Below are 19,954 nucleotides of genomic sequence, written 5' to 3'. Positions count from 1 at the left end.
TCATTAATTAAGCCTTAGATCACTTTTAATGCATTCAGAAATTGGATTCACCACTTTCTAATCTAGTCACATCCAATACCACTATAAATGATTAGACACTTTATTATCATTTTGCTCAATAGCTTTGATCTTTTACCCTTCCATTTGGAATGTTGGCTACAGACCATGTCATTAACATGTAGGCACTCTGCCTGAACTGAGCGTAGTAGACAGTACAATCTGTCCCCTGAGGCATACGTTCAAAAGCAGTCACAGTGGCCTGGATCTTAGTTAACCAGACTGGAAGTTTGAGGCAGGAAATTTCCAAAAGACTTGTCTCCTTATAAATGGCCTCCTGAGGCACTATTTCCACTCTAGAGAGATAAGGCACGGTCGAGTGGGGCCGACTGACCACAGGAGCAATTCAGAGGTGGGAAAGAACTCAGGGGGGTGGTGGGGGGGTTTCTAGTTGAAAGGCCTGCCTTGGATCTCTGGAACTTTGTCCCAGTTGTATTAAAGACTGATAGATCCTCTAGCCTTTAGTCCTTACACCCCCTCAGCTCCCTCAGTCACTCTCCATGTGACATCTATGTTATTGCCATGCCCTTTCCATGCATCATGTAGAGAACTGATGAAAAATATAATCACAGTGGTAATTCTGGAAATGCTCCTGAAAATGAAATGCCCATTCAGAAATCAACTTTTACCAGACTGCTGCTCTTACAACCTGATAAAAGCGTCAGTCAGACACCATCATCTGTTGTTCGCATAACAGAAGCTTTACTTCATTCCTCTTAATCTTGTCCAAATAAATAATAGACTTCGAAAAACCAGATCAAATACAAAAATAACTTATTATAACCTCATAAAGGTGTGAATGAATAAAAGCAAATATTCCACTTCAACTTATAAAGCAGACCCCTGCTGAGCTAATCCGTTAATACATCTTGATGCTCAGCCAAGCATTCACAATGAGGCAATGTGAGTAAGAAAAATGGCTGGCCATCATTTTCTGTTGATTCCATTCTCAGATGATCTTTATCAAAGATCTGACCCATTACAAGTTGATTTCAATGTTGAGGGGTTGCAGGCCTATGGAATGATACATCCATCCAATGAGGAAGCTAAGAAGGGAAGGTCAGAGTAACCATGATGTTATTAGCAAATGTTAACGGATAAGAAAGGATGCAATGAAGAGAAGCTAACTACTAGAGATGAATCCTGTTTTCAGACAATGCCCTTTTCCTTGTGTGAGAAAAGCCTTTCTGAATTAGAGAAGAAGGATTCATGCCTTGGGCAATTATAGGATCCCTACATTGTAGAAGGAAGCCATTCAGCCCATCGAGTCAGCACTGACCACAATCCCACCTTGGCCCTACCCCCATAACCCCATAATCCCATAACCTTGCCAGTTCCCGTGACACAACAGGGCAATACCATGGCCAATCAACTTAACCTGCACATTTTCTGGGAGTGTAGGGAGGCATGATCTCACAGTGGTTAGCAGTGCTGCCTCACAGCTCCAAGGACCTGGTTCGATTCCCAGCTTGGGTCACTGTCTGTATGGAGTTTGCACATTCTTCCTGTGTCTATGTGGGTTTTCTCCGGGTGCTCCAGTTTCCTCCCACAACCCAAAACGTAGCTGGAGATCACTGAGGCTAAGGATGGAGGAGAAATAGGAGGCAAGGAGATCTAATTCCTTCTGAAGCTAATGGTGAAACGGTAGGTGAACAACCGGGGCGGAAGTGAGGGGGCAGGAGGATTCACAGATGATGAAAGACAGCTTCAGCAAATAGAGCAGCTACTGAGGGAGCAGGGAGACAGCAGCTGACAGTTGGTTTCAATAGAGTTGGTTTTAACTGCAACAATATTGGATTTGCTGGAGCTACAACAGAGATTACTGAGCCTAAGAGTGCAAGGGGGGCGATTAACATTAGCAGAGATAATAAAGAGCACAGGGTACTTGAGCTATCTTGTCATTTGCTTTGTGTGCGCTAATTCAGTTCTGTCACAGTGTGGGGCTTAGTAACTCTGCGCAACCATTCTTCTTGATAATGTCGTTAGTGCTCACCACTTAAATAGAAATTGTTAACTGAAACAGAAAAGGGAACTTAAAAATTTAACCCAAACCTTTTCAACTGTTCCATTATATTGCAGTAATTACTGATGAGAGAGACATTTTGTTGAAACAAATGACTTTGGTACAACACCTCTGGCTTTGGTTGAAATGTTGCTGGAGTTTTGTCTTTAGTTTGATAATGTCTGGGTGGAATGTTGCATGAGGAAATGTCAGCCTTCACTGGGCTTATCAAGAATTAACCCTGAATTGTGCATTTTGTGTGGAAAAAAATAATGGGTCATCTTATTTTCCATATGGACTTCTTCTTCAGGATGTTCCACACATAGCCAGCTCAACTGACCAAGGAAAAGACTATTTAAGGACTAGGAGCACGTGACCAAGGCCATTGTTTACCGAGCAGCAGAAATTCCCACACTCACATGTACTTTGGACACTTAGTTTCAATAAGATGCCCCCTCATCCTTATAAACTGATAGAACCCTACAGTGCAGAAACAGGCCCTTCGAGTCTGCACCAAACACAATCCCACCCAGGCCCTATCCCCATATCTTTATATATCGTACCCACTAATCCCTCTAACCTGGACACTAAGGGCCAATTTCTTAGCATGGCCAATCAACCTAACCTGCACATCTTTGGACTGTGGGAGGAAACCAGAGTACCCAGAGGAAACCCACGCAGACACGTGAAGAATGTGCAAACTCCATACAGACAGTGACCCGAGCTGAGAATCGAACCCAGGACCCTGGAGCTGTGAAACAACTCCAGGGAACCGGGAGAGGTTCCGGAAGATTGGAGGATTGCGGATGTAGTTCCTATTTTCAAGAAAGGGAACAGAGATAGCCCGGGAAATTACCGACCGGTGAGTCTGACCTCGGTGGTTGGTAAGCTGATGGAGAGGCTTCTGAGGGACAAGATTTACGAGCATTTGGTGAGGTTTGACATGATCAGAAATAGTCAGCATGGTTTTGTCAAGGGCAGGTCGTGCCTTACGAGCCTAGTAGAGTTCTTTGAAAATGTGACTGAACACATTGACGAAGGAAGTGCAGTGGACGTGGTGTACATGGACTTCAGCAAGGCGTTTGATAAGGTCCCCCATGCAAGACTTCTTGAGAAGGTGAGAGGGCATGGGATCCAAGGGGCTTTGGCCTTGTGGATCCAGAACTGGCTTGCCTGCAGAAGGCAGAGAGTGGTTGTGGATGGCTCTTTTTCGGCATGGAGGTCAGTCACCAGTGGAGTGCCCCAGGGATCTGTTCTAGGACCCTTGCTGTTTGTCATTTTCATAAATGACCTAGATGAGGAAGTGGAGGGATGGGTAAGTAAGTTCGCTGATGACACGAAGGTCGGTGGTGTTGTGGATGGTCTGGAAGGGTGTCAAAAGTTGCAGCAGGACATAAATAGGATGCAGGACTGGGCGGAGAAGTGGCAGATGGACTTCAACGCAAATAAATGTGTAGTCGTCCATTTTGGCAGAACCAACGGGATGAACGAGTACACTATCAAGGGCAGGAGTCTTAGTAGTGTTGAAGAGCAGAAGGACCTTGGGGTCCGGGTCCATAAGACTCTTAAATCGGCCTCGCAGGTGGAGGATGTGGTCAAGAAGGCGTATGGTGTACTGGCCTTCATTAATCGAGGGATTGAGTTTAGGAATCGGGAGGTAATGCTGCAACTTTATAAGACCCTTGTCAGGCCTCATTTGGAGTACTGTGCGCAGTTCTGGTCGCCTCACTATAGGAAGGACGTAGAAGCTATTGAAAGGGTACAGAGGAGATTTACAAGGATGTTGCCTGGACTGGGAGGCATGCCTTATGAAGATAGGTTGAGGGAGCTGGGACTCTTCTCCCTGGAGAACCTGATAGAAGTTTATAAAATGTTGAGAGGAATAGATAGGGTGGACTCTCAGAGACTATTTCCCCGGGTTGAAATGGTTGCTACGAGAGGACACAGATTTAAGGTGCGGGGAGGAAAGTACAGAAGTGATGTTAGGGGTAAGTTTTTCACTCAGAGGGTGGTGAGTGAATGGAATCGGCTGCCGTCAGTGGTGGTGGAGGTGAACTCGCTGGGGTCTCTTAAAAGACTTCTGGATGAGTATATGGGGTTTAATGGGATTGGGGGTTATAGATAGGTCTATAGATTGGTAGGTGTTGATGTGATCGGCGCAACTCGTGGGCCAAAGGGCCTGTTTGTGCTGTAATGTTCTATGTTCTATGTTCTAACCACTATGCTACCGTGCCGCCTTAGGCTGAAGGCAGCAGTGCTTTCACGTGAATCGAATACAGTGGCAAGACAGTCTATCTAGTTGGCAGAGTCGGAGAGTGCACTGAGCTTGGAACTCATTGAACCAGACTGGAAACAAGTCACCTCAATCATAAGGGACTGCACAAGGAGGAAAAAAGTCTGGAGGAAGGTAAAGGTGATTGATCTATCAGACTTGTATATTTGCTAACGGACCTTAAACAGGCGCAATGTTCATCAAAACAGTTAGTGTCTAGGCGAATTTTATATGCAGCATTAGAAATATAGAAACATACAAAATAGAAACAGGCGTAGACCATTTGGCCCTTCGAGCCTGCTACACCATTCATTTTGATCATCATATTCAACACCCACAATCCCACCTTCCCCCTTTATCAAAGAACAAAGAAAATTACAGCACAGGAACAGGCCCTTTGGCCCTCCAAGCCTGCACCGACCATGCTGCCCGACTTAACTAAAACCCCTACCCTTCTGGAGACCATATCCCTCTATTCCCATCCTATTCATGTATTTGTCAAGACGCCCCTTAAAAGTCACTACCATATCCGCTTCCACTGCCTCCCCTGGCAACGAGTTCCAGGCACCCACAATGCCCCCTGTGAAAAATCTGCTTCGTACATCTCCTTTGAACCTTGCCCCTCGCACCTTAAACCTGTACCCCCTAGTAATTGGCTGTTCCATCCTGAGAAAAAGCTTCTGTCTATTCACTCTGTCCATGCTTCTCATAATCTTCTTGACTTCTATCAGGTCTCCCCTCAACCTCCGCCATTCCAGTGAGAAAAAAACCCAACCTCACCTCATAGCTAATGCCCTCCATACCAGGCAACATCCTGGTAAATCTTTTCTGTACCCTCTCCAAAGTCTCCACATCTTTCTGGTAGTGTGGCGACCAGAATCGAACACCATATTCCAAGAGCGGCCTAACTGAGGTTCTATAAAGCTGCAACATGACTTGCTAATTTTTAAACTCAATGCCCTGGCCAGTGAAGGCAAGCATGCTGTATGCCTTCCTAACTACCTTCGCCGCCTGCATTGCCACTTTCAGTGAGCTGTGTACCTGTACACCCAGATCTCTTTGCCTAGTAATACTTTTAGGAGTTCTGACATTTATTGAATATTTTCTATCTGTGTTAGATCTTCCAAAATGCATTATCTCACATTTGTCCGGATTCTGCCATCTCTCTGCCCAAGTCTCCAACTGATCTATACCCCGCTGTATCCTCTGATGCTCCTCATCGCTATCCACAAATCCACCAACCTTTGGGTCGTCCACAAACTTACTAATCAATCCAGTTACATTCTCCTCCAAATCATTTATATATATTACGAACAGCAAAGGTCCCAGCACTGATTCCTGATGAATGCCGCTTGTCACAGCCCTCCATTCAGAAACATACCCTCCCACTGCTACCCTCTGTCTTCTTTGACCAAAATAGTTCTGTATCCACCTTGCCAGCTCACCTCTGATCCCATGTGACTTCATCTTCTGCACCAGCCTTCCATGAGGGACCTTGTCAAAGGCTTTACTGAAGTAAGTATCCCTTGATCTCTTCAGCCCTAAGAGCTATTTCTAATTACTTCTTGAAATCACATAACATCTTGGCCTCACCTACATTCTGTGGTAGTGAATTCCAGACATTACCACCCTTTGGGTGAAGGAATTCCTCCTCACCTCAGTCCTAAAATGTTTACCCCTTGTCCTCAAACTATGACCCCCTAGTTCTGGACTCACCCACCATCAGGAACGTTCTTTCTGAATCTGCCCTGTTTTACCCTGTTTGAGATGAGTGCTAGTTCTTGATGGACTTGTGAAGATAGAAGTCAATCATTGTTGCAAAGCTCTCTCGGGTCACATGATCAAATTCCAATAAATGGATGGTTAAGGTTAACAGGGACTGCCTCGCTGTGGATCGGATTCAGCATGGGACAAAAGACTACTGCAGGTTGGAGGAGACCAGAAAACTGCCCTCAGTTAACCTGCTCCTGTCAGATCAATAACAATCCCGAAGCAGGAGTTTAGGGGGGTGGAACAGAGGCTATCATCCGGGTGGCCTTCAGGAAGGTTCTGTTCTAATCAGATAAGTGGTGGTGGGGGGGAGGGATTTAGCTGGGCTCCGTGGCACCTTTCTCTCCAGAACTCTGCAACAACCCCATAAAAACCAAAGCTGTGACTTCTGCCCTTACTTGGTCAGTGTCCCTCTCTTTCCTCCCTATTGAAGTACCCATCCAGATGCCTCTTAAATGTTGCTAGTGTGCCTGCTTCCACCAGAAGACCATAAGACCATAAGACATAGGAGCAGAATTAGGCCATTCGGCCCATCAGGTCTGCTCCGCCATTCAATCATGGCCGATATTTTTCTCATCCCCATTCTCCTGCCTTTTCCCCATAACCCCTGATCCCCTTATTAATCAAGAATCTATCTCTGTCTCAAAGACACTCAATGACCTACCCCTCCACAGCCTTCTGTGGCAAAGAGTTCCATAGCTTCACCACTCTCTGGCAGCACATCCCAGGCACTCACCACTCCCAAGTGAGAAACTTCCCAGGACATCTCCCTTAAACTTTCCCCCTCCACCAAAATTAAGTTAATTGGAAACCAGGGTCAACAGTGAAAAATCATGAGGATAAATCTTGCAAGATTCTGATGTTAGCATGGAACTTTGACCTAAATCTAACCCCCCATCCTCTTAATATATTGATACATGTTGTTCTTTTCATTAATTTATGCGACGTGCACTGCAAAATCTGTATACTTCCACCTCTTGTATTGCATCTTGGTATGGCTCCTGCTCTGACTAAGACCACAATAAACTACAAAGGGTCGTGAATGAAGCCATCATCGACTTCAGAAAGCGTAAAGGAGAACATGCCCCTGTCTACATCAACGGGGACAAAGTAGGAAGGGTCATGAACTTCAAGTTTTTAGGTATCCAGATCACCAACAACCTGTCTTGGTCCCCTCATGCCGACACGATAGTTAAGAAAGCCCACCAACACCTCTACTTTCTCGGAAGACTAAGGAAAGTTGGCATGTCAACTACAACTCTCACCAACGTTTACAGATGCACCATAGAACACATTCTTTCTGGTTGTATCACAGCTTGGTATGGCTCCTGCTCTGCCCAAGACTGCAAGGAATTACAAAAGGTTGTGAACCTTTCCATCACGTGAACCAACTTCCCGTCCACTGACTCTGTTTACACTTCCCGCTGCCTCAGCAAAGCAGCCAGCATAATTAAGGATCCCACGCACCCTGGACAGTCTCTTTTCCACCTTCTTCTGTCAGGAAAAAGATACAAAATTCTGAGGTCTCTATCAACCAACTCAAGAACAACTTCTTCTCTGCTGCTGTCAGACTTTTGATGGACTTACCTCGCGTTAATTTGACCTTTCTCTACACCCTAGTTATGACTATCACGCTGCATTCTGCACTGTCTCTTCCTTCTCGATGAAGGCTATGCTTTGTCTGTATAGTAAGGAACAATATGTTTCACTGTATCCCAATATATGCGACAATAATACATCAAATCAGTCCATGAAGTGTAGGTACACCCACAGTGCTATGAGGAATGGAATTCCAGGATCTTGACGCAGTGTCCATGAGGGAACAGTGATAGCTGCTTGGCGGAACAGAACTTGAATATGGCTGAGAAAAGAAACATCCTGTCAAAGCTTTTCATCTTTCACTCATCAGGACGGACACAAGAATATCAAATTTCAAAATTATTAAATTTGTACATTGCATGAGGAAAGGATTGGTTTGGCAAATGGCCTTGGATTGATTGAGGTGCTACCACAGAGAGTGTATTAGGAAACAGTTAGGTGCATTGACCAGAACAGCGCCAGAGTGTGGCCACTAGGAGAATTTTATAGTAACTTCATTGCAGCGTTAATATAAGACTTATTTGTGACTAATGAATAAACTTTACTTTACTTTATCCCCCAAGATTCTGTGAGAAATCAAAAAATGGCAAACCGATTAGTTTTATTTGGAACTATAGTTCTATGTCAGAATGCTTAGAAGGTCCCCTATCAAGGAAAGTTTCCCCAATTCGAGTGAGCATCCATCCTAAGTTGAGTGACACACTAATATCCAATTTGCATAATTTGAATCTTATTTGAATACGAGTTATTTGCAATGAAGCAATAATTGACGGAGCCAACACATTTGCCTTTTGTTTCTTTTCATTTATATAAAGACTACCATGGGCATAGTTTAAAACAAAAATAGCAGCAGAGCTCAAACCTCAGAGAATAAGCCATCTGCTTATAGCCAGCCTTCAACAACACTGCGATCTCATGTTGAGCTATCTTAACGCTTACCATGAATTTAACACTTACCTGGAAGGCATAGGATTATCACCAGTCAGGTTGCTGCCTCTGAGGGCACCATCCAATGGAGGGCAGCAGACTGAGTGGGCACACTGGTGGACTAGTGGGAGGACCCTCAGCCATGTCCCACTGGCAGCCTCACCGAAAGGGGTGGGCACTCCTGCAACAGGTCGTTGAGGGCACCCTTAAGGTGCAACCTCGGAATGCGTGTGAGATTCTGGGAATAATCTAGGGCCACAGCTAAACGTGTGGAGAGGGATGGCCTGCAGAAATGTTTGTGAGCCTAGTGGTAGACATAGCTTCAGGGAGAGAAGGAGCAATAAATAAAAGCACCCTGGCACCTGCCAGGACGCCTCAGCAATATGGGGCCTTTTATCCAGCAATAAGGCCCCAGCAGCATTCCCAATCTGGCCCCAAAAGAACATAGGCCCCAGTAGTAGATGTAGGCTATTTGACACTTCACATAAGAACATAAGAAATAGGAGCAGGAGTAGGCCATCTAGCCCCTTGAGCCTGCCCCACCATTCAATAAGATCATGGCTGATCTGAAGTGGATCAGTTCCACTTTCCTGCTTTCTCCCCATAACCCTTAACTCCCTTGCCTACCAAAAACCTATCTACCCGCGTCTTAAATATATTTAGCGAGGTAGCCTCCACCACTTCAAAGGGCAGAGAATTCCAGAGATTCACCACCCTTTGAGTGCAGAAGTTCCTCCTCAACTCTGTTCTAAACCGCCCCCCCCCCGCCCATCTTGAGGCTGTGCCTTCTAGTCCTACTGTCCTTTCTGAGCGGGAAGAGTCTCTCCACCTCTACCCTATCCATCCCCTTCATCATCTTATACGTCTCAATAAGATCCCCCCTCATCCTTCTAAACTCTAACGAGTACAAGCCCAGTCTATTCAGCCTCTCTTCATAGTTCAACCCCCTCAACTCCGGTATCAGCCTAGTGCTCTGCCATTCACGCTGATTTGATTATGGGCTCCACTGTCCTCTCTGTCCCCTCCTTCCCATAATCCTTGACTCTATTGTCGATCAAAAATGTAACACAACCTTTAATAAATTCAATGATCTAACTTTATGGGGAGGAGAATTCCACAGACTAGTGACTGTCTGAGAGAAAAAAAATCACCTCCGTTCTGGCTGCCACATTCCCAAAAGGATGTGGGAGCTTTGGAGAGAGTGCAAAGAGGGTGTTGCCTGGTCTCGAGGGTGTTGGCTGTGAGGAGAGGTTGAATAAACTAGGATTGTTTTCACTGCAAAGACGGATGCTAAGGGGAAACCCGATAGAGGTCTACAAAATTACGAGAGGCGTAGACAGGGTGGATAGTCAGAGGCTTTTTCCCCAGGGTGGAAGTGTCAATTACAAGGGGGCACAGGTTCAAGGTGAGGAGGGGAAAGTTTAAGGGAAATGTGCGGGGGAAGTTTTTCATGCAGAGAGTGGTGGGTGCCTGGAATGCACTGTCAGAGGAGGTGGTGGAAGCAGGCGCATTAATAACATTTAAGAGACATCTGGATGGGTACATGGAATAGGGAGGGAATAGACGGATAAGGACTGAGTAAGGACAAAAGGTTTTTTTCAGTTTAGTTAGGGCATCATGATCAGCACAGGTTTGGAGGGCCGAAGGGCCTGTTCTTGTGCTGGACTTTTCTTTGTTCTTTCTTTGTTCTTGTTTGCTCTCATCTCCATCTTAAAAGAAATGCCTCTTATTGCTATATTGTGTCCCGCTGGTTGTGAGCATTCTTACGCTGAGTGATCCTGGAGCTCTAGGTGGGAATTTCAGTGGTCATCTAGGCTGGGACGAACTGTGACAGCAGGGTCAGGATGTGTTACTAGAGAGGCGGTGCTCAACAGACTGGAGGGCCTGATTGTGGACAAGTCGCCAGGACCGGATGGAATGCATCCGAGGGTTCTGAAAGAAATGGCGGAGGTTATAGTGGATGCCTTGGTGGTTATTTTCCAGACGTCGCTGGATTCCGGGGAAGTGCCGGAAGATTGGAAAACGGCTAATGTTACGCCGTTGTTTAAGAAGGGTGCCAGGCAAAAGGCGGGGAATTATAGGCCGGTTAGTTTAACGTCTGTTGTAGGTAAAATGTTAGAATCCGTCATCAAGGAGGAAATAGCGAGGCATCTTGAGGGGAATTGCTTGATAGAGCAGACGCAGCACGGTTTCATTAAAGGGAAGTCGTGTCTGACAAATTGACTGGAGTTCTATGAGGATGTGTGTAGGGCGGTGGATAGAGGAGAGCCGATGGATGTGGTCTTTCTGGATTTTCAGGAGGCGTTTGACAAGGTACCTCACAAGGGGTTATTGCAGAAGGTCAGGGGACATGGAGTTGGGGGTAGGGTGTTAGCGTGGATAGAGGATTGGTTGTCAAATAGGAGGCAGAGAGTGGGGGTCAATGGGTGCTATTCGGATTGGCGGTTGGTGACTAGTGGAGTGCCCCAGGGGTCGGTGCTGGGGCCTCAGCTATTTACCATTTATATAGATGATCTGGAGGAGGGAACCGAGTGTATGGTGTCGAAATTTGCTGATGACACCAAGATTGGTGGAACGGCAAATTGTGCGGAGGGTGTGGAGAGTCTACAGAAGGATCTAGATAGGCTGGGCGAATGGGCCAGGAAATGGCAAATGGAATTTAATGTTGGCAAGTGCGAGGTGGTCCACTTTGGTAGGAATAATGGTAGGAAGGATTATTACTTACGTGGCGAAAAACTGCAGCAGGCGACTGTGCAGAGGGACCTCGGGGTCCTTGTGCATGAGTCGCAAAAACCCAGCTTGCAGGTGCAGCAGGTGGTCAGGAAGGCGAATGGGATGCTGGCCTTCATCGCGAGGGGGATTGAATATAAAAGTAGGGAGGTCTTGCTGCAGCTGTATAGGGCATTGGTGAGGCCGCAGCTGGAGTACTGTGTGCAGTTTTGGGCGCCGTACTTACGCAAGGATATTTTGGCCTTGGAGGGAGTGCAGAGGAGGTTTACTAGGCTGATGCCGGAGTTGAGGGGGTTGAGCTATGAGGAGAGGCTGAATAAACGAGGCTTGTACTCGTTAGAGTTTAGAAGAATGAGGGGAGATCTCATTGAGACGTATAAGATGATGAATGGGATGGATAGGATAGAGGTGGAGAGACTCTTCCCGCTCAGAAGGGACAGTAGGACTAGGGGGCATAGCCTCAAGATAAAGCGGGGGATGGTTTAGAACAGAGTTGAGGAGGAACTTCTTCACTCAAAGGGTGGTGAATCTCTGGAATTCTCTGCCCGTTGAAGTGGTGGAGGCTACCTCGCTAAGTATTTTTAAGACGCGGGTTGATGGGTTTTTGATAAGAGAGGGGATTAAGGGTTATGGGGAGAGGGCGGGAATGTGGAACTGAGCCACGACAGATCAGCCATGATCTTATTGAATGGCGGGGCAGGCTCGAAGGGCTAGATGGCCTACTCCTGCTCCTATTTCTTATGTTCTTATGGATGAGACTGCAGATGAAATCCTCAGGGGCAGAATCTGACAGGGGCAGAATCCTGCTCCTATTTCTTATGTTCTTATGTTCTTATGACATTAGGCCACCCCATCACCACTGCAACAAGGCAGCACTCTCTGGGTAGAACAAAGAACAAGAAAAATTACAGCACAGGAACAAACCCTTCAGCCCTCCAAGCCTGCACCGACCATGCTGCCCATCTGAATTAAGGCCCCTGTCCTTCCAGGGATCATATCCCTCTATTCCCATCTTATTCATGTATTTGTCCTGACGCCCCTTAAAACTCATATCTGCTTCCACTATCTCCCCCGGCAGCGAGTTCTAGGCACCCTCTGAGTAAAAAGCTTGCCTGGTACATCTCCTTTAAAGCTTGCCTCTTGCACCTGAACTTATGCCCCCTAGTAATTGACTCTTCCATAATTGACTCTTCCACCTTGGAAATTAGCTTCTGACTATCTACTCTGTCCATGCCCCTCATAATGATAGAGGTGTGGAGGAGAGTGAAGCCATGGGCCATTGCCCTGATAACTCCAACAAAAGGGCAATTCCTGAAATCTTTCCTCAAACCTGGAAGGAGAAAATAAAAAATTTCTCCTCACCATGCCCAATGTCCATTGGTGAGGCTGTGTGACTGAGGAGTCTCTGTGCTCTGCACAACCTCAAAGTAATGGATAAAAATGAAAGGTTGAGAGCAAGAACACTGCAAAGCAGAGGAACAAGAAATGTTGATTGCTGTTTGACCAGGAGACGATGAACTCAGCAAAGTGGAGACTCACGATGCTTCCCATTCTCTCTGCAGGAGAAGGGGGCCCATAATGCCCGCCAGATATTGAGGTCTGATGGTGGTAAGTGCATGTCACGTTTGCATGCCTGCCATTGGGGGAGGACATTCTGTAACTGGCCAGTCATCAAGGACATAAATCTGTTGACTTTTTTACAACTCATTCATGGGGTTTTCTTTGTCTGTAATTTTCTTTCTTAGCAGATACAATAGTGATTTTTAAAGGACATCTTGACAAATACATGAATAGGATGGGAATAGAGGAATATGGTCCCTGGAAGGGCTTTAGTTCATACAAACAGCATGGTCGATGCAGGCTTGGAGGGCCAAAGGGCCTATTCCTGTGCTGTAATTATCTTTGTTCTTTGTTGTTGATGTGGACATCACTTGTTAGGTCAACATTAATTGCCCATCCTTGAGAAGGTAGCGGGGATCTGCCTTCTTGAACTGCTACAGTCCATGAGGCTATGGAGTGGCTGAAGTTCATGGTGAGAGTGGGGAGAGGGGCTGGCAGTGGTGGGAGTGAGAGAACGAATGAGCATCCCATGGCCAAAAGATGTGGGTTGGGGTATTGGCGAGGTTGAATTGGTGACGGAAGGGATCAGTTTGTCTTGTCCAAAAGTTGGGAGGTCATCACTGCATCATGGAAGGAGATGGTGTGTCTTGGAAATGTGATGACACTTGTTGGACCTTCGTGTGAGGACAGGACCATCGCTAATTATTCTGTCTCCTTAAACACGTCGGGCATCAGCCCCAGCAGTCACAATTCATGGGATTTCATGGGATTGAGGGTTAGTACATGGATTTAATGGGATTGAGGGTTATAGATAGGCCTGGTAGGTAGGCTTATGATCGGCGCAACCTGTGGGCCAAAGGGCCTGTTGGTGCTGTAGCGTTCCATGTTCTCTGTTCTAATTCCTGAGGGACTGGATTCACCTCTGATGAAGAGGAGGATACAGCATTCCATTCTCGAATCACACTTTCCACCAGCTTAGATACTCACACCTTAATAGCATTGTACATGACGGACACAAGGCAATCACAAATTGATTTCTGCACAGTGGCACAGTGGTTAGAACTGCTGCGTCACAGTGCCAGGGATCCAGGCTTAATTCCGGCCTCGGGTCACTGTCTGTGCGGAGTTTGCACATTCTCCCCGTGTCTTTGAGGGTTTCCTCTGGGTGCTCTAGTTTCTCCCCACAGTCCAAAGATGTGTGGGTTAGGAGGATTGGCCATGCTAAATTGACCCTTAGTTTCAGGGTAAATATGCGGGGTTACGGGAATAGGGCTGGGGTGGGCTTGTGGTTGGTGTAGACTCGATGGGCCAAATGGCCTCCTTTGCACTGTAGGGATTGTATAATTCTATGGAAACAATGAGCTAGGTCAGGTGCTGGAAGCAGTGACAGATGGGACTCTCACACCCGGAGGAAGTGTGATAATCCTGGACTCTCACGCCTGGAGGAAGTGTGTCACACCTGGACTCACGCTCGAGTGGCAGAGTTCAGGCTTTCTGGTGCTTTTGCAGTTCTCTTTTGGAAGTCACAATTGAACCTGTCTCCAGCACACTCCCAAGCTTATACACTCTACAGTTACACTTTACCTGGATGGCCAATTGCAAACTCAGCTGTTCCACTCCTGCACCCTATATCACAGCCAGAGTCTGGCTCTGGCACAGAAAACCAACAGCTGCTCTATCGCTTGCATGTGGCAGCATATTTGCACACAGAGAAATATCTTAATTGCAGCATCAGGTACAAGTTTCTACTGGCTGTGAGTGTCCCTGGTGACCTGAAGTCGCTGACTGACATCTTTTGGCAGCTGCATTTCCCACCATTCTGTGAATCAGAAACAAAGGCGCTAAAGCGTAGCGTCTGCATGGTCTTCCCAATGTACCATGCAGAGTCGCTGAGCAGAGACTGATAGCCAAGTTCTGCATACATGAGGACGGCCTCAACTGAGTAAGTCCTGCCCTGGTTCAATCTACCATTGCATCACCTCGCATTTGTCTAAATTAAACTCGATCTGCCATTCATCAGCCCACTGGCCCAAGATCCTGTTGCAATTGGAGATAACGTTTTTCACTATCTATTACGCCACCAATTTTGTGTCATCTGCAAACTCACTAAGCATGCCTCATATATTCTCATCCAAATCATTAATATAAATGACAAATAGCAGTGGACCCAGCACTGATCCCTGAGGCACAGCACTGGTTACAGGTCTCCAGTTTGAAAAACAATATTCTACAATCACCCTCTGGCTTCTGTCAAGCTACCTCACCCTGGATCCCGTGAGATTTAACCTTATGCAACAACCTACCATGCGTTAACTTGTCAAATGTATTAATGTACAGTGAAAAGTATTTTTTCTTGTGCCCTATACAGACAAAGCATACCGTTCACAGAAAAGGAAATGAGAGAGTGCAGAATGTAGTGTTACAGCCATAGCTAGGGTATAGGGAAAGATCAACTTAATGTGAAGTAGGTCCATTCAAATGGTCAGTGGATAGGCATATGGATGACATTGGAATAGTTTAGCTTAGAGGGTCATTAGATTGGTTCCACTGGTCGGTGCAACATCGAGGGCTGAAGGGCCCGTACTGTGCTGTAATGTTCTATGTTCTATTAAAATTCTGATGGCAGCAGGAAAGAAGCTATTCTTGAGTCAGTTGGTACGTGACTTTAGACTTTTGTATCTTTTTCCAAGGGAAGAAGGGGGAAGAGAGAATGTCCTGGATGCGTGGGATCCTTAATTATGATGGCTGCTTTTCCAAGGCAGCGGGGAGTTTAAACAGTGTCAATGGATGGGAGGCTGGTTTGAGTGATGGACTGAGCTTTATTCGTGACCTGTTGTACTTTATTGCGGTCTTGGACAGAGCAGGAGCTATGATACAATGGGAAAGAATGCTTTTTATGTGCATCTGTAAAAGTTGATGAGAATTGTGGCTGACATGCCAAATTTCCTTAGCCTTCTGAGAAAGTATAGGTGTTGGTCCCATTTTGTGTGAATGTGTTTGAGGCTATAAGCGACAACTTTGAAATTGATGTTTTGTCGGTGGCAAGGATGGCACAGTGGTCAGCATTGTTGCCTCACAGCACCAGGAACAGTGGTTCAATCCCCAACTTGGGTCACTGATTGTGCAGAGCCTGCGCATTCTTCCCGTGACTGTGTGGGTTTCCTTCAGGTGCTCCAGTTTCCTCCTACATGTCCAAAAGACATGCTTGTTAGGCAGATTGGCCATACTGATTCTCCCTCACTGTACCCGAACAGGCACCAGAGTGTGGAACCATGGAGATTTTCACAGTAACTTCATTGCAATGTTAATGTACCCCTACTTGTGACATGAATACTTAAACTTTAAAACTTAATGCAATGGTTAATGGTTAACACCATTTTGGCCATTAGAAGTGACTGCCCATGGGAACACAAGTAGGCATACATTAACATTGCAATGAAGTTACTGTGAAAATTCCCATAGTTTCATGCTCTGGTGCCTGTTCAGGTACAGTGAGGGAGAATCAGTATGGCCAATCTGCCTAACAAGCATATCTTTTGGTCATGTGGGAGGAAACTGGAGCACCTGAAGGAAACCCATACAGTCACGGGAAGAATGTGCATACATCTTTTGTCCAATAGCACCTAAACAGATTGACTGACCATTCATGTATCATTCATCTCACTTCTATTTACTCTGCGTATTAGTTGCTATGTTTGCTGATAACATAACAGCAACATAAAAAGTACTTTGTTGGCTGTGAGGCTGTTTGGAACATCACACGGAGGAAGGTATAAGGGCAAGTTTTTTTTCCCAGAAGGCTCCTTCATTGTACCCCGCCACTGCTCGTACTCAAGCTATCATTGCGCCAATCTTGTTTGATGCAGCTGCCTCACCTTTAAAGAGGTGCCAAATAGATCTGCTGGAGGATGATGAATGGGAAGGTGGAGATCCCTCTCTCTCTCCCTCGTCTGCTGTTTCTTTCGGACTCTTCCTCCTGCAGCGTGAGCAGATGGCACACCATGAGTAATGAAGCACCAATTAATATTACTGTGCTGACATGGCAACACATGCCGACTTTATACATTTACCCACCGCTAGTGGACACTGTCAGTTGGCAGGAAGGCGCGTTTGCCAGCCTGTGCTGTAGCGTTGGGGACAGATTGTCCAGATTGTGTCAGTCACAGCCACCCCTCCCCCCACCCCCCCAACACACACCCTACTCCCCAGTCCCTATAGGCATCAATTGCCAAAGGTAATTCGGAACAAAGAATTTAGATCAGAAAGCGTTCCCAGAGCAAATGACAGCTAGAGCATTGTCACCAATATTGTCTGTTACGGGTCAAATGCAGGCAAATGGGGTTAGCTTAGGTGGGCATTTTAGTTGGCATGGACCAGTTTGGGCTGAAGGGTCTGTCTCTATGCTGTATATTCTATGACTCTATGACCAATGTCGACCTTTACTTAGATGCTGAATGTCGGCTTCACTGACAGTAACCTGAGGATTACTCCCAGTTCCATACAGTCATGAGCGTAGGAGTAGAATTGTGTGATTGAACACATGGCTGGGGAACTAGCACAAGAGGGAGAGCATCACATTCCTGAGGCATTGGGGCTGGTTCTGGGGCAGACAGAACCTTTCGAGATGGACAGGCTACATCTTAGCAGGGTGTTCAGAGGACTAATATCCTCGCAGGGAGACCTGCTTGTGCTGTTGGGAGGATTTAAACTGGGTGGTACAGGGTTTAGGAATCTGAGGAGGAGATCAGATTCATGGAATCATAGAACTCCCACAGTACAGAAAGAGGCCATTCAACCCATCGAGCCTGGACCAGCAGCAATCCTACCCAGGTCTCTATCCTCGTAACCCCACGAATTAACCCTGCTAATCCCCCTGACACGATGGGACAATTATGGCATGGCCAATCAACTTAACCCACACATCTTTGGACTGTGGGAGGAAACTGGAGCACCCGGAGGAAACCCACGCAGACACGAGGAGAACATGCGAACTTCACACAGACAGTGACCCGTGGTCAGAATTGAACCCGGGTCTCTGGCGCTGTGAGGCAGCAGTGCTAACCACTGTGCCACTGCACTGCCCAGAGGCAAAACTATGATTAGGAAATAGAAAAGGGGTGAGCGAAATACGAAGAAAATGAAGCAAAGGAAAATATCAGATAAGATCAGAATGCAAAATAATGTAAATAAGGCAGAATTAAAGACACTAACTGATTGCACTCAGCAATCACAACAAGGCTGATGATTGGTAAGGCACAAATTGAGGTAAATGGGTGTGGTCTCACTGCTATTACAGAGACCTGGCTATAGAATCATAGAATCTAAGAGGGCAAAAGGAGGCCATTCGGCCCATCGAGTCTGCACCAACCACAATCCCACTCCCGGTCCGTTACCATGCATTTACCCCAGCTAGTCCCTCTAACACTCAGGGTCAATTTAGCATGGCCAGTCAACCTAACCGGCACGTCTTTGGACTGTGGGAGGAAACCAAAGCACCCAGAGGAGAACGTGCAAACTGCACGCAGAGAGTTACCCAAGCTGGGAATTGAACCCGGGTCCCTTGTGCTGCGAGACATTAGTGCTAACTACTGTGTCACCCTACCGCTAGGATTGGGATTTGAGTGATGGATGTTATTCATTGTTTAAGAAGGACAAAGGAAAAGGAAAAGGAGGTGAGGTAGCGCTCATAATAACGATGAGATCAGTAAATGAATGAGAGATGATCTTAGATCCCCTTAGATTGAAGGTTCAAGATAGTGGGCACGATTTTACCAGTTATTCACACCATGCTCCCACTGCAGCAAGGTCGGAGAATTTGGTGGCAGCCAAATCTCCGTTCACTGCAACGGGGTGCGAAAATCCCAATGTGAAGATTTCGGCTGGAGAAAGGGGAGATGATGGTATTATCACTGAACTATTAATTCAGTAATGTTCAGGTGACCCAAGTTCGAATCTCACCATGGCAGCTGGTGGAATTTGAATTCAATAAAAAAAATCTGGAATTAAGAATCCACCAATGACCATGAAACCATTGTTGATTGTCGGTAAAACTCATCTGGTTCACTCATGTCCTTTGGAGGAGGAAATCTGCTGTCCTTACCTGGCCTGGCCTACATGTGACTCCAGAGCCATGGCAATGGTTGGCTCTCAGCTACCCTCGGACAACTAGGAATGGACAACAACTGCTGGCCAGCCAGCGATGCCCATGTCCCATAAATGTGGTTTAAGAGGCAAATGGAGCAGCAAAAAAAAAGTCAGTTATGGGTGATGCTAAAATGCAGCAAGAGGCAGCTAACTTTTGTGAGAGTTGTTTATAAGCTGCCAAATATTCGTAGTAAAGTTAGGCACGGTATAAATTAGGAAGTGAGAGTTGCACATAAAGTGGTTAATGCAGTAATAATGAGTGACTTCAATTTACATATAGACTGGGTAATCAGTACTAATGCTGTGAAGGGTGAATTATTGAAATGTGAACAAGATGGGTTTTTGGAGGAGTATATTGAGAAATCAACTAGGGATTGGGTTCATTACAGTTAGAGACAGGAGAATGTATTGTGGAGAACAGGGAAATGGCAGAGAAACTGAACAATTAGCTGTGTCTGCCTACATGGGAGCAGGTACAGAAATTTCCCAGAAATATTCAGCAACCAAGGGACTAGTGAGGCTGAGGAACTGAAAGAAATGAGTATGAGGAAAGAGTTGTTACTTGAAAAGTTAGCGCGATTGAAGGTTATTTAATTCCCTGCGCCAGGTGAGCTGCATCTCAGAGTGTCGAAGGAGCTAGTCATAGAGATGGTGGGGAATTCATTGCTTATCTTTCAAAATTCTACAGATTCTGGAAAGGTTCCTGTGGACTGGGAAGTAGCGAACAAAACCCCAACTATTTGAGAAGATGGAGAATTCAGGTCTACGTTGTTAGAATAGAACCGGTGACAACTTTGTATTAGATGTAATATGGCGAATGGTAACAAGCTGGAACCAGTTACAAAATGATATGATGGTCAGCTGACCAGCTGACTCACTATAAATAAGAACCT

This window comes from Carcharhinus amblyrhynchos, chromosome 1 (genome assembly GCF_965287045.1).
Source record: "Carcharhinus amblyrhynchos chromosome 1, sCarAmb.v2.hapA, whole genome shotgun sequence".
NCBI lineage: Eukaryota > Metazoa > Chordata > Chondrichthyes > Carcharhiniformes > Carcharhinidae > Carcharhinus > Carcharhinus amblyrhynchos.
Note: the sequence above shows the minus strand (reverse complement) of the source record.